This window comes from Carcharhinus amblyrhynchos, chromosome 7 (genome assembly GCF_965287045.1).
Source record: "Carcharhinus amblyrhynchos chromosome 7, sCarAmb.v2.hapA, whole genome shotgun sequence".
In the NCBI taxonomy this organism is placed as follows: Eukaryota; Metazoa; Chordata; class Chondrichthyes; order Carcharhiniformes; family Carcharhinidae; genus Carcharhinus; species Carcharhinus amblyrhynchos.
The window spans coordinates 34,560,419-34,576,210 of record NC_137330.1 but is presented as its reverse complement, the minus strand read 5'-3'; positions in this window follow the sequence as shown (position 1 = coordinate 34,576,210).

Sequence of the window (15,792 nt, the reverse complement as noted above, 5' to 3'; positions counted from 1 at the left end):
GAAAGAAAATTGGCAATCCTTTTATCAATTGCAAACAAAAACAAAGCAACCATGACAATTAACAAATATATAGGATCATTTATAGAATCCCTACAGTGCAGAAGGAGGCTATTTGGCCCATTGAGTCTGCACTGACCACAATCCCACCCAGACTCTATTCCTGTAACCCCTCATATTTACCCTGCTAATCCCCCTAACACTAGGGTTAATTTAGCGTGGCCAATCAACATGACCCGCACATCTTTGGATTGTGGGAGGAAACCGGACATGGGGAGAATGTGCAAACTCCACACAGACAGTGTTCCAAGGTTAGATTTGAACTCAGGTCCCTGCCCAAGTGAGGCAGCAGTGCTAACCACTGTGCCACCCTTAAAATGTTTAAACAGTTCCAATGAAACAAAATTTCCCATAGACAAAAAGCCCTTTTCCACATGTTTAACACAACAAAGACTAATTCTCACGTGATACGGGGACTGAGTCCTTTGGGTGAATGCTGTAGTTCTCTTGAGGCAAACACAGACAGGGTTGGAGCCAGTACAGCTTCCCACAACACCAGGGAAAGACTCTGGTCAAGCTACCAACAGTACATTTTCTACTCCAGGAAGGCAAGAAGCCTTGCTTTCAGCTACCCAACAGAACTTACAACAAAAAAACAGAGAGACAGAGGAACACTTCTTTCCAGCTTGATGTCCCTTCTAAACTAACACTGCTGCCAACCAAACAGAAAATGAAACCTTAAATTGACTAGAAAGGAAAAAGAGCTGTCTGAAACACATGACCTTTCCTCCTAACAATGCAGGGTCATAAAAGATCCCAGAATAAAAGTAAATAAACCCCATTTAAGTAGCAATAAAAAGGACTTCTATCAGCTGGCCCGGCAGCAATGAGAGCAAAACTGCTTACAACTAATTTTTAAAAAATCTTAAGGGTACACTGATGTCACACAAGGAAACTGGGAGATAAATTTCGTCTTCTCTTGCCCTGTTGTTTTCATGACAACTGCTTTCAAACTTTTCCACTGCACAATTTGGTTGCTGGGCTGATCACAATTCATGGGGCGTTTCATCTGTGTTGTTGATGTGCCATAATGTGTTTTTGAGTTTTTGCCAGTCTGTTGATGAATTGCTGAAATTTGATAATTTTGGTATCAAGATCTTTCGGTACACCCTAAGCAACCTCGCCCTGCTGCTGCAACATGAGACATTTTCATTCCATAAAGCAGAAACTTATCATTCCACAAAGTGGACACCAACTACTTGATTCCATGCACCAATGTACAAGGTCAGTATAACTTACAATTCTGAGCTGAAGAATTGAGGCTGACTCCAAAAAGGAGTATTGCATTTCTAAACAGGAAAGGGGTTGGGGTGGGGTTCACTTATACAGCAAGTATAGGCTTAAACATGACTTTTGGCACTGTAAAAATTGGGTCATCTTATACATCAGGTTGATTTATATGCCATAATCTAAGGTCTATAGAAAAATATATCTGAATCAAGACTTAGATGGTTTCTCATCATCCAAATAATGTGTTGCTATGATGATACAAACACACTAATCACCCATAAGAGAGACAACAGATATACATGGATTGAATGCTTGAAGACATCCCATTCTATGTACTGGGTGGACTTGAATCCAAAACTGAAGGTTTACAGCACCATGGTACTCACCACCTTCCTGTGTGACTGTGAAACATGGGCTGTGTATCAAAGGCATGCAAGACAGCTCAATCATTTCCACATGACTTGTCTTTGCAGAATATTATGCATCAGATAGCAAGACAAAGTACCAGACACTGAAGTTCTCTTTAGAGCAAGTCTACCATCAGTCCACACACTGCTGATGAGAGCACAGACCCGGTGGGCAGGTCATGTCATCCGTATGTCAGACGAGCACATATCCTAGCAGTTCCTTTTTGGGGAACTCTGTGCTGGAAGACGCTCGCATGGAGGGCAGAAGAAACGTTTCAAAGACACACTCAAAGCCTCCCTGAAGCTGCTTGACATTGACACGACCACCTGGGAAACACTGGCACAAAACCGCCCTACCTGGCGCTGCCTCATCCACAAGGGTTGTCAAGCTTACGAAGCAAAGTGCATTGCTGAAGCACAACTTCAGCACGGGCTGCGCAAATCCAGAGCCACCAGCACAACAACTACAGTGCCTACACAAGTCTGTCCAATATATCCCAGGACATTCCGTGCCCAAATAGACCTGATCAGTCATCATTGGACACACTGCATCCAGCCTCAAAATGGTGCTGAGGTCTTCATCGACGATGACGGACGAACAACGACATTTTTGTTCTACGTACTGGGTGGACTTGAATCTGGGAGTGTTTCCGATCTGAATTTTAGATCGTTCTGAGGTGCCTCCATACACACACTGCCTGCAAAAATATCAGCGAATCCAAATTGCACTGCTGACGCCTGTGGGAGGGGTTTAACACGCCCGAAACCCTGCAGCTCCAATCGGCGCCTCCAACTGCGCATGCACAGAAAAACAATGATAGAATGCTACTCCCCTGCCACAGCCCTCCCAGGCCGGATAATGCCTTCCCCCGGCCCCCACAGACATTGTCCCACCCCTACAATATTACTGCCCCAATTAGAACATAGAACATTACAGCGCAGTGCAGGCCCTTCGGCCCTCGATGTTGCGCTGACCAGTGGAACGAATCTAATGACCCCCTAAGCTAAACCATTCCAATATTATTCATATGCCTATCCACTGACCATTTGAATGCCCTTAAAGTTGCTGAGTCCACAACTGCTGCAGGCAGAGCATTCTACGTCCTTACTACCCTCTAAGTAAAGACTCAGTAAATTACTCCCCATGCCCTCCGCCACACAGACCAATCGTGGGCCCCTCCCACCTTCCCCCTCACCAATCTCAGGCAGAGTGGCAACAGACCCTCCTTCCCCTCACTGATTTCAGACAGAGTGGCAGCGGACCTCCCCTTCCCCCCCCCACCCCCCCCCCACCCCCACCACCGCCCCCCCCCCCCCCCCCCCACTGATCTCCAACAGAATGACAGTGGACCCCCTTTCCTGCAACTGACCTCAGGCAGAGTGGCAGCGAAACCCTCTTAAAATCCACGGATCTTAGGCAGAGTGGCAGCAGACCCCCCTTCCCCGCACCCCCCCCACCGATCTCAAGCAGAGTGACATCTTCCCCCCTTCCTCAGTGTCAAGCAGAGAGCTGTCAGACATGCCTAACGTCTTATCTCCTTAGTAACCCTCACTGATGGAGCGTCTGAATCAGACCTAGGTAGAGCATGTCTGCTTCATGCCGATTCTGATGGGTAAACGCAATGCTAAAGGGGGGAGCACTGGTAAAAGTGGGCGTGCAGCCCATTAAGTCAATTTAAATGCCGGTGCAGTCCTAACTGCAGCCATTTTGGGCCTTAGTAAAGAGAGAACTAGCAAGAAGGTGAGCGTGGATCATGCTACTCACCTCATGCCTGATTTTACCAAGTTTTTCGTACCTGAAAATGGGTGCAACACAATGGTAAAATCAGGCCCATCAGCAGCAGAGCTGTGTGTGTGTGCTCTGTTCAAAAGCAAAAGTGAAACTAAGAGTGGATTGCATGATACACTTCCCTTTTAATGATTGTCATGCTGCTATCCTTGAAAGACATGTTATAACAAACAATAGGAAGAACACATCTATAGGAAAATATTTGTCTATAAAGATTGGTTTAACATACAGCTGTCCAGTTATCTGTGATGGGTGGTTTGTTTACTGCTGTTTACACCAATTTCTGTCACTTACCAATTAAAACCAGAAATTAATTTTATCTTAGGAACAAAGCACACCCAAGTAGTGCACAGCTGTTCCCACACTAACTTCCTGTTTTCTACCTTAGTTGTCATTCAGGCATATACCCAACAGGGAATCAATCACTATTCAGAGCTCAGACATTTATGTGGTGTGATAGCCAGTGTTACTGTTGCTATTTGATGAGTTGGAGCAGTCCACTAAAGGGAAGGGTGTTGGGGTGAGGAAGAGGCTTAGTTACGACAAAAGTACAGTTGCTTATTAGAATGGAGCAGTGTAAAAACACAATGTCCAAGGTCATGGTGATGAAGTGGGTCCAAACTAGGATGTTCTGTTTAATACTTCAAGATATCCTCCCAATAGGCAAGATGTCCTTGAGAGGAGATTAAGTACCGCGTCATCCAATCAGAGGAACAGATAGTAAGTGAAAAAGGGGTCTGCGGATCTGGAGAAATCATCCAAGATAAAAGTTCACGGATGGGCTTTTCTGCCCCATTGTCAATTAATGCCTATTTTGGGGTCTCACCCCACCGCTGCAGGTTTTCAATGTGGGCAGTTGCACGCAGGAAGCAAACCCTGTTGGGGGCCTGTCAGTGGGAGGTACTTAATTTGACAGGCCTTGCCCAAGGGAGGGCTCTCGGTGGCTCTCCAGCCAGTGTGGGGTGGCCCCATTTCCTGCATCGAATACTGCTCCACATGTGCATCTTCCAGTTTCCCTGAGAGTTCTTCAACATGGATGGACAACACAAATGGTTTGAGACCTTAACTTTCGTAATCAACAGAATGGCAGTCGAATGTTGAGCTTAGTAAGATTTAATCAGAGTAGCCTTGGAAAGATGGTGGGACACAAACACACCACCCCACCTACCTGATTAAATGCTCCCCCACTTCGAACTTGCCCCAGAGGAGAGCATTAAATTTTGCCCATAGAGTAAAGATCAAGGGAAATGTGTGAGTATGACATTTCCTGGCTTTTGCATGCACAAATTCTACTGACCAGAGCTATCACACCAGGGAGAAAAATCTTCGTTAACAAGAGAATTTAATCTGCAGAATGTCCTCTGTCTTTTATGGTATTCTACATGAGCTAAACTATACACTTACAGCACTCTCATAACATTTTTTTAAATGAAGTAGCAGTAAGTAGTAGTAAAGCAAGTACTTCCATTTCTATCACACCTTTTAGGATCTCAGCATGTCCCAAACTGATTTCCCAACAATTGAGTGTCTTTGAAGTGTAGTCACTGTTGTAATGGAGCAAATGTGGGGCCAAACATATGCACAGCAAGCTCCCACAGATAACAACAGGGGAAGTGGAAAATATTACAAGGCCAAAAATCATCGCAGCATGACGGGAATGTCAGTTCAATATTTTCCATCCCATTATCATAAAATTAGAGAATCTCAACAGTGCAGAAAGAGGCCATTTGGCCCATTGACTCTGCAATGGGCCAAATGCTGGATCATCAGTCAGGTCAGAATAGTGTGCAATTAGAATGATACGCTTGTACTGGGGGCAGGTATGAGTGGGGAAAATCGCACTCAGACACATGACATGGGGAAAGTTGCAGGGGTGGGGTGGGGGTAGTATATGTTGAACAAAGATGGGATTGACTGAGGTCCACACAGGCTATAGGCGCATCCAATTAAGATTGTTCAGAGGCTAATAAACAGACAATGCAACACAAGCACAATGGGATCAAGGAATATAAGGTGGATTGAGAGGATTGTGACGGAGGGAAATCTGAGTGTGAAACTTCTCTGGGACGATAGGAGAGTTTTCCATACTCTACAGGGAGGGTTCAAGCTGGTCTGACAGTGAGAGTTCAGCAGCACCATCTTCCAAACCCCCACAGCAAAGGCACAGTACAAAACTAAACTGAGGGGAAGCTCTGCTGGTGAGAGCTCTGCGGGCAGATTGGAGGGCAGGTGCATGCATTGGGGGATGGTGAGCAGCTGATTCAAGGGGCACCCAGCCGAGCTGTGCATTCCCACAGGCCGATGAGGCAATGGTTTAACCTGCTGGAAGGGCAGTTTCCCATTGCAGTAACATTGTACTCCTAAAGTAGCCCTTGGCTCAATGTCATTGCCCTTGAAATGCTACACCACTTTGAAAATGAGCATTCCAAAACATCTATTTTCAGTTTGGAAAACTGAGATACTTTATTGGAATGAAGTTTAAATCACTTTGAAGAATTAGATTAGCTGTTTAGAAGCGAAACAGATGAATCTAATTTTTGAGCTTCTTTCTTTAATGATCGTCAGTTTCTTATATATGGATGGTTTCACATGTGTGTTTTCACACCGGTCTTTTCTTTGTCTGTCTGGGCATGAACATGCAAACCTATTAAATGTTGGACAGGAAAAGGCCTACAGTTCTGAATGCCTTATGCATCATAACACAGGCACTCTCTACCCACACAAACCCATACGATCTCAGGTGTTGCACGTTGAGTGAGTGAAAGGAGGGGACAGACTCAAGAACAGTCCTCCTACTTGTCTCAGCTTATCTCAGATAGCCATCTACATCAGGCAACTGTCCACCACAAATCTGTCATTCCCATGGGTGTCGATTACAAAGACACCATTTACAGCATATCACAGGACTGACTCAGTCAGAGGCCTCAAACAGCTGCACGCAAAACCATTTAAACTCCACTTGAAAAAAACTTTTACTCTACTTCTGTGACCATAAAAAAAAGTGGCCATTCAAAAAGCCTGTTCAAAAAAACCACCCCATTAACTGCTCATAAAACTGTCAATCAAATCAAAGCTCACAGCCCCCTAGATAGTTGTATCAACACCTTCTGAGCTGAATCAATTTGTGGGATTTAGAACATAGCCAAGCATTCAAAATGAGATTTTGGGTTGAATTTTCCCATTCTGCCCGCCAAAGGAATCAGAGCAGGTGAAGGGTGCACCATGGAAAGGTCCATTGACCTCGGATGGTATTTTCCAGTTTCAGGGTGAGTGCAGCCGAAAAATCCCAACCATAATTGCACAGCTGTATCAACAAAGTCTCCGTAGCAAAATAGATTAAACCTTTGATGTAACGTGATCATCTGTTTCATTGATTCAACGGCTGAACAGGTAGCTAAATTGTCCTTTAATGTAAAATTTAAATCTTGGGAAAAATTGACACTCTAATGTCTGAACCTCATTACTGCTTAATATAGAAGAGCACTTTATCCCATGGATAAAGTTCTCTAATGCATCGGAGTACTTTAACAATGCTGGTCAATGTAATAGTCACTTAACCTTTACAAACAAAGCCCTTTTATTAATCACTGTATTAAAAACATATCTAACTTATCATCTCCAATTGCATTATGACACTTGAGGTTGTCAACACATTTTAAACTCACCTGTCAAAAGGGTTCCAACTGTTACCAAAATGGGCCTGATTCCATTGAAATAGTAGATGATCTAAAATGCCCACACCCATATGGAGTAGGGAACAGTGGGGTTGCTGCCTGTGAGTTTGCTACCTGTGTCCTTATTAATTCTGCATGGTGTACGAGGAAACAGGAATCTCGGAATTGGGGCCAGGCCACTATGTTTAAATTCCATCTGCCTCCATTTTGATACAGATGGAGGCATGAAAATCTGGCCCAAAGAGTCAAAAGCTAAATTCCCTGAGAGTGAAAAAGTGTAGGGGGTTCTGCTATAAGAGTCTGTGTTCCCACGGCTTATTCCTAGCCCGGGGGACACCCTGAGCACTGAGGTGCTCCTATCCATGGTTCTGTACTTGGACTTATTAGCAGAACGCGAGGAGAAAGGCAGGCAAAGCTTCTGATGCAAGGTCAAAAATAGGGTTTATTTCAAACAAGATGAAGTCACCAGACTTACACTTCAATAATACAAACTGGGTGAGGGAGAAAGAAGGGAACATGCAAATACAATACACCATAAGTAAAAGAAAAAACCCAACACCAACCTTCCTCTTCCCTCTCCTTACTGACTAGACTGGGGCATCAGGATCTAAGCTCACCACTAGGAACTGGACAGATGCTTCCAAAATGCCGTTTTGGTTCCCCCTTGGCTTTGCTGGTTGGAAGTGCCACATTCTGGATGTCGTTGAAGCCTTTGGCTGCGTTTCAGGTCAGTTGGGGTGTGTTCCATCGGTATTTCTCTGGTGAGGTTTCTGTTGCTGATGTCAGCTCCTTGTTTCTCAGGCTTGATCTCGATGTACCTGGGTAGCTAAGCTTGAAGCTCCCTGGACTGCTAGAATGGGACTGCACCCATTTCTTCCAAAAAGCAAAAGAAAACCCAAATTCTTGTGTTCTTCCACCTATATTGTAGTTGCTAGGATGGCTTATCTGCATGCCAAATCTTGACTTGGTTTTGTCTTGCATTTTGTGATAACAGACTTCAGTATGAGCTGGTTAGGTGTCAGTTGTTTGACCCATTGCCCTGATGTTGTGGGAAAGCTATGTAGATGGTTTGATGGGACTGTCTGTTACTGGGACTTTGTTGGAATGGAGGCGTTAATGGGATTTGTGGACTACCTTCACACCATATCTGGAGTTGTCTCCATTGTGGGGGCTTCCGGAGAGGCCATTCTTGAACTCAGCCTCAGGCTATATTTTTAAATGTTAATGTCTCTTGGGGTGTGATTCACAGTCTGTTCCATGACCATTTTTAAAAAGCAGGGTTTTTTCCCATTTTGTGGCTGTTCCAAAGTGCAAACTCATAAACCAGAACTTTGGGGGATTATTGGACATTTTACACAGGTCTGACAAGAGGAAGATACAGCAGCTATGGAGCTATGAGACAAGCACAACAGAGAGATTTTCAGTATTGTCTGATTGCATTATTATTATAGAACATCTGTGAAAAGCAAAATGCTGCACATTATTTAAATTTACATCCCTACAGGACAGTCCGCTCATCATTAAAAGCTAAAGGCCTATGACGTTCCAATATCCACAAACATCTTCTTTAGCGCAACCACCATGCTTTGAACTGAAAACTCTGATCATAAAGCTAATTTCTGACAACAAAAATAATTTAAAGCTTGCAAATAAAGAATTTGCACGTTATTTAAAACTACAGTTTTCCCTGTGATTCTTTTGTTTTTCTCTGATTTCAAATTTAATATTTCACCCTGAGGACTAGAATGCTGAGATACGGATGGCAGCTCTGTAAAACCCACATGTTCTTGGGACTGGGGTCACTATTGGGCTATTGAGTCCTGTGGTGGACTGACATCTTCAGAGATTTCCCTCGCCCTTCCTTTCCAAAACATCTCCTGCTCTCTCACAAGACATGCAATTAAGATATTGGTTGTTACGAATCTGTGAGAAAACAGACCTTATTGAATTAGTGGTATTCTTTACTGACTGGGACACAGTATATTGTATAACGTGTAGACCCTCTACATTTCAGGTCTAGAAATCCAGTCGAAATTGAATTCTCCATCCCTTCACCCTCCATCCTGGGCTTAGATGCCACCGGTCAATGCTCGCACATCCAGGGTGATGACTTGGCTGCAGGTCTGACTCATTCCACTCTGTTGTTGGACATCGTTCAGAAGCTCTGGCTGTTATTACCACAAAGGAAGGAACTGCGAGTCTCCCATCAGCTATGCAATCTATGCCCTCTGCCTACCCACCCACCCCTGACCTGTTTGAAATTTTACAATAGCCCCATCTGCTATTGAGGCTCTTAAGTGGCTAATTAATTGCCATTCAAGACCTTCATCTCACAGCTGCCAGTATTTTATATAAAAAAGGTTTTTTATTAACCATAAGTAAGGCTTACATTAACACTGCAATGAAGTTACTGTGAAAATCCCTCAGTTACCACACTCCAGCGTCTGTTCGGTCAATGCACCTAGCCAGCATGTCTTTCAGACTGTGGGAGGAAGCTGGAGGACACGGAGGAAACCTACGAAGACATGGGGAGAATGCGCAATGACACAGACAGTCACCCAAGCTGTGAATCTAACCCAAGTCCCTGGCGCTGTGAGGCAGCAGTGCTAATCATTGTGCCACCGTGCCCCACGAGCAACAGAGAAGGGCATCCCATGCAGCAAGACTGGCAGCTTTAGCAGCAAGGCAAGGTTGTGACCTACTTTGGGAGTCCCATGGGACTATCTTTTATGTCCACCTGAGACAGTGAATGGGACCTTGGATTGACAGCTCAACCAAAAGTGCAGCACTCCTTCAGTACTGAAGTGAGTCCCCCCATCCCCCATCACCACCACCCAAACTGCTTCTTGGCTGCTTAGTGGCATTTTTTTTATTTTGAAAAGTTGAAGAAAAGGCACGTCCATCTTGGGTTGTCCTTTCCCTCTCACTGATCTTGAACGGTTAACATTTGCTTCTTCAATGCGGGAGCCTCCACACACACACACACACACACACACACACACACACACACACACACACACACACACACACATACACACACACAGCCCAATCACCCCCCCCAACTCCCCCGGAGTGAATCCTGCCTCATGACTTGTGAGATTAAATGAGATACACATCCTCAGCATCAACCAATTTTTCAGCAGCATTACCAAGTTCAAAGCTGCTGTACATACTCAGGATCTTATTTAGTCAAGATACATATTAATTGTAAATATCATTCAGGCTATCTGTTAACCAGGACATATGGTAATAAGGATACCCCTTCATCAGGGCATTAATTAATCAGAATACGTATTAATCAGGACATATAATAATTAGGAAATATGTTAGTCAGGACATTTATTAATGAGAATATAACTTAATTAGGATATATATCAGGATATTTTTATCAGGACAAATTTTAATCAGGGCATATGTTAATCAGGGAATATGTCAGTCAGGTTACGTGTTTTTCCAGATCTATGTTAGACGGGGTATCCTAATCAGGACATTTGTTAATCAGAACCGATGCTAATTAGAGCATTTATTCATTACTATAGATATTAGATGGATAGGCAGTAATTGCTACCTATTATTCTCATTTAAAATCTCTGCAAGTTCCCCGAATGGCACAGTGAGTATAGACATCTGGTCATGGTGTAGTACTGTGCCATATGGATAAGAAGATCCCTGGTTTGATCTCTAGTGAGTGCTGAGTTAGCTGATCACAACAGAGCAACAGATGGTCATTACAGTTGGTATCAGCACTCCCTCCCTCTCCCTCCCCACCCCTCACCCACCCCAGCTAGGAAAGGAAAAGTACTGTTAAGGTTCCTGCTCCCTATCCGGTAACTCGCACCAGAAGGTGGGCCTGCTGTGGTGGGATAAGATTGTACTCAGTAGGGATACTTTCCTCCAACAAACAGCCCATCAAAGTCCTTGGCTCACACATGTGCCGTAGGCAGCCTTTGCACGTGGCAAAGTAACCCATTATCAGTCGGTGCTCTCTGGGAAGAGGAGGAGAAGCTGAAGAAACAACAGCAAAGCAAGAAGCACCTCAGTGACGGCCACAAACAAATCTTAAAAACTGTGACCCTCTGAACAAATCACCTCACAAGAAAGGAAAAAGGCTTGGCCTTACTTTATAATAATCTTCTCAGCTAAATAAAGGAGTATTTACTATAGCATGTATGTCACATTCTTCACCAGAAGTATTCAAGCCACATCTTAATTAATAATAAAAGCTCTAACAGAATTTTTGTGTGCATATTTTGCGTCCTGCTTTCTTAGAAATTGCATTTCTCTCCTTTCTGAAAAAAAGACTTCTTCTTTTAATTTGTGAGAACAGATGTTCTAAAAATTACTTGAAGGAAGTGAGGAGATGTGGAGGGCGGGACAAGGTTAGCCGTTGTGTTTGCTTTGCTCATACGTCTCTCATCCCACACAACCTGACTAGTAAAATCCAATTTATTAGACCAATTATAGTCAATTTTAGCAAATAACAAGAATGGTAACTAACACCTGCAAAATCACTGTTTTTTTGCTGCGATATGTTGCCACACTGTTTTCTGCTTTTGATTATTTTTATATGCACTTAATTATAATCACAGAAGAAAAGAAAATGTAGGAGACCACTGCAATTAAACAGATAAGTTTTTTTGGATGAATACACTTTAAAATGCAGAGAGTTGAAATCAAATTTCTCTTCAAATTCTAGTTACAGCTCTCTGAATAATTTACTGGAAAACACTATTATGATCTCTGCTGGCTGTTTTCTTTTTGTCAAGTTTGCTAAAAAAAACTAATGATGACTGGAAGGTTTTCTCCCATATTAAACGAGGGATTGTTCGCTGAGAAGTCATGATTACTGAAGTTTTATCGCTCAGGAGAAAGCCTCACAGCTCACGAATCCTTCGGGGAAGGGTGAGGAAGATACAAAAGGCCACCATAATTGGTGAACCTCTGGAATCATTGATTCTGAATTGGACATTCTCTTGATGAAATAAATTGCCCCCTTTCCTGGCCAGCACATTATTTCTATCCAATTTTTAATGCTTGTTTTGAACTCAAAACAATGTTTGTATTGCCGAAATAGTTAACCTCCCAAGAAAAATGTTTCCAAAATTTCTTCATGCACTCCTTTATTTTTAGCAAACTTTTAATAATTGATGTTCACCAAATGACGATCCTATTAAAACAGTAAAAGAATAGAACACTATTGCAGTCCATCTGACTTACTTTTACAAACCATGCAAACCATTCCGTTATAAATTCTCCTCCAATTAATTAATTCCCTGAGGGTAAGTACTTGAAAAACTTCTCCCTGGTCTCTAAACTGATTCCAAACATTGTAAGACTTTATGGTATCCACGTACACTTACATTTCATTTATAACTTTATGCAAACTTTGGCTAACTATCGGCAAGTAACATTCATACCTCACAAGTGACAAGCAATGAATATTTATTAGAAGGGAGAGTCTAACAGCGTCCCTTTGTAATTCAGTTGTATTGCTGTCATTAGTATTGGTAACTCACCATCCCTGAGGGAGTCACTGCGAACTAGAACCTCAGCAGGCCCAGCTGGATAAATGCCATGGCTCTTAGACCAAATGAAAAGTTGGCAAATCTGTGGCAATTGGCGCACTTCCTAACTTCCCCAAGCCCCTCCCGCATCTACAAGGCACAAAAGAGCATCCTGTTTTTACCAGAACTGGCAACACAATGGGTCAAATAGCTTCTTCCTGGGTCACAGCAACCCTGTGATTTTGTTAGCTGAGCTACAAGTTCCAGTGTTCTGGAAGCATGACATAAGTCAAGAAGCCCAAAACCATCCAAAACAAAGCATCCACTAGCCTCTCCATCTCCCCTGTTTACCACCAGTGTACCACTGGTATAGTCAGTGGGGTGCAATATAACTACTAAAGGCTTCTTCATCAGCATTTTACAAAACATGAACTCTTTCACCTAGAAAGACAGTGGCAATAGATGCACAGAAACAACATTATCTCAAAGCAATTCTCCTAGTCACATACCTGGCTTGGACATGGAAGTCAGTTTGTTCACAGTTGCTGGGTCAAGATTCTGGAACTCCCTACCTAACACCACTGTGGATACACCTTCAGAACATGGCCTGCAGTAGTTCAAGAAAAAGGCAGCTTACCACTACCTCCTGAAGGAAAAGATAGGTGAGTAATAAATGCTGGCTTTAACAGTGACGCTCCCAACTCAAGAATAAATAAAAAGATACAATGTGCCATTTATTTGGTCCCAACATCAGAGGAATCATTGCTTCAATTGCTTATTTAATTTGTACATCTCAATCTTTATTAACTAACCCCATTCCTAACCAGATATTTATCCAACTGTTTTTAGCCAACCTGATAGTAAATCTTTTTGCTGAGAGTCTGTCCCACAATCCATTGTCCCAGAGGATGAAAAACCTTTTAATCTCAAGACTCTCACAGTTCAAGTTAGATAGGGTGCTTGCACCATCTTTATCCATGGCTGAACATCTCAAAGATCTGCGCACAAGAATGCTTCAGATTGAAATGTTTCATAACATTATGAGTACGTTGAATATGTTTATGATGTATATTTTGAATATGTTTATGATGTAATTATAAATAATGAGCGACCGGAGAAACTCCTCCCCAGGACTTTGTTCCCTTCTCAGTCATCTTGCTGTTACAATGGATCTTTATGGAATAGCAGTTACACTGAACTTCTGTACACCAGAAAGACATTGAGCCTTCAGTCAAAATCATTTTCTCCTACAACACTGTCGGATTCATTATTCATTTCACTGGAACATACTTACATTACAGGAGAATTATCAACTTCATTAACATTGTGATGATTTTCAACAGCTATTGCTTTCTTTTTTGCATAGAGCAAAACACATTGAAATGAATTAACTTCATTATGCTTCTCTATTATTGTGGTGAAACCTGGCCCCGAAGCACTTCCATTTTCGGGCCTCCTCTTTAACGTCTAGCTAGTAAAAAAAGGAACAGCTTAGGGAACGGGGCATTGGAGGTTCCTGGTTAGCCCCTTCAGATTGGAGAAACTTAAGGGACTTCCAATAACTTTCTAGAACCTCAGGTGTGTTTTACTCTCTGTTAGCAGGATGAAGCAGCCTCCTCAACAGGCTGTCACAGTGCAGTTTCCGACCACAACCAGAAGGCCCAGGACACGCCAGCAATCTGTACTCGTTCAGGCCCTTGAGGCCTGTGGTTGCACTCAATTTCCATCTCCCCTCCCTGCATCAATCTGGGCCCAGCGCACATCTGACAAGCAATATTTCTGCGTGACTCAAATCCAACCCATTCAAAGGTATTGGTCCCAAACGTTCACCTGGGTTTAGCCTGGTTTTAGGCTACATTCAAGCTCTACCAGTTTCAAATGTGGGTATTTCCGATTTGGGCGGTGGGAAGGGGGATATGGAGAAAAATTAGTCTCACAAGCCTTGCAAGAAATCAGATTATCAACTCAACTCGGGAGTTATCCTGTCACATTCACATCGGATGCAAGTCCAACATCAAAATTGGTCGTGCAACAGCAACTTAACATCAGCACAGTGTTGATTCTATAAAAGGCAAGTCAACACCAGTCTGACTTATTTAATCAGATCTGGACTTTAATAATTGACTTAAATTGCTCCTATCAATTTGGCATTCACCATTAAAACCATGTTTAATAGCAGGGGGACAGTTCAGAGTAGAAGTAATTGCTGTGGTATTTTACCACCAGTTTACATATCACAGTTGACAGTAAACCTGTGGTAATAATGTTGCATGCAGCAACATATTTATACTAAAACACTTGACAAAATATATGCAATCCCAGCAGTCTGTACAGACTCTCCATTCAGGTTGCGTGGACCATTTGGCTGGCTGTTCTGCGGGGCAGAAGGAATTACACAATTTTGTGAGATCCAGGGTTTTTTTTCAGGCATAATGTTGTTGTTCGATTACAAAAGAATTGCTGGGATCAGAGTCGCTTCCCACCATTGCTATGCAAACTGAGCTGTAAAATACTGTTGATTAGCATTTCAAGGAGCACCACATTAGTTCTGGCAAGGAGAGTTCCTCTCGGTGGGTAGGAGCGTTTTTGTCCTCCCTCCTGACATCTGTTGTAACTTTTCCAGCCCGGGGGAGGGGTGGGCAGGGGATAATGTGGAAGAAGCTTGCAGGAGGATCTTGGTACTAGTATCAATGCTTCAAACCACAAGAATGTAAATCTACAAAACGTTTATCGGTAAAACTTATTTGAGATCAACATATGGCAAAGTATATTAAAATATAAAGAAATAATTTATGGCGAGCTACAATGGTGGAAGCTTAATAATATATAATTATATGTATGACTATATTCTGAATGTATATATAATATATATTTATATATTTATGTGTGTATAAATGGCTTCCTACTCATCATTTGAACTACACCACACATTTTCTCAAGTAACAAAGCCGCAGCCAGTAGTCAGGCAACCCAGGCAGCAGCCTCAGGCATGCTTTTTCTATCCTGATTTGTAAATGTAACACTATTCAGACAGAACTCTGCAAAGAAAGTCATAATTTTGTGCACTGAAAATAGCCTATTCCCCCAAATGTGTTTACTGAGGGAACAAATGCAATTGTCGCTGCACTTAA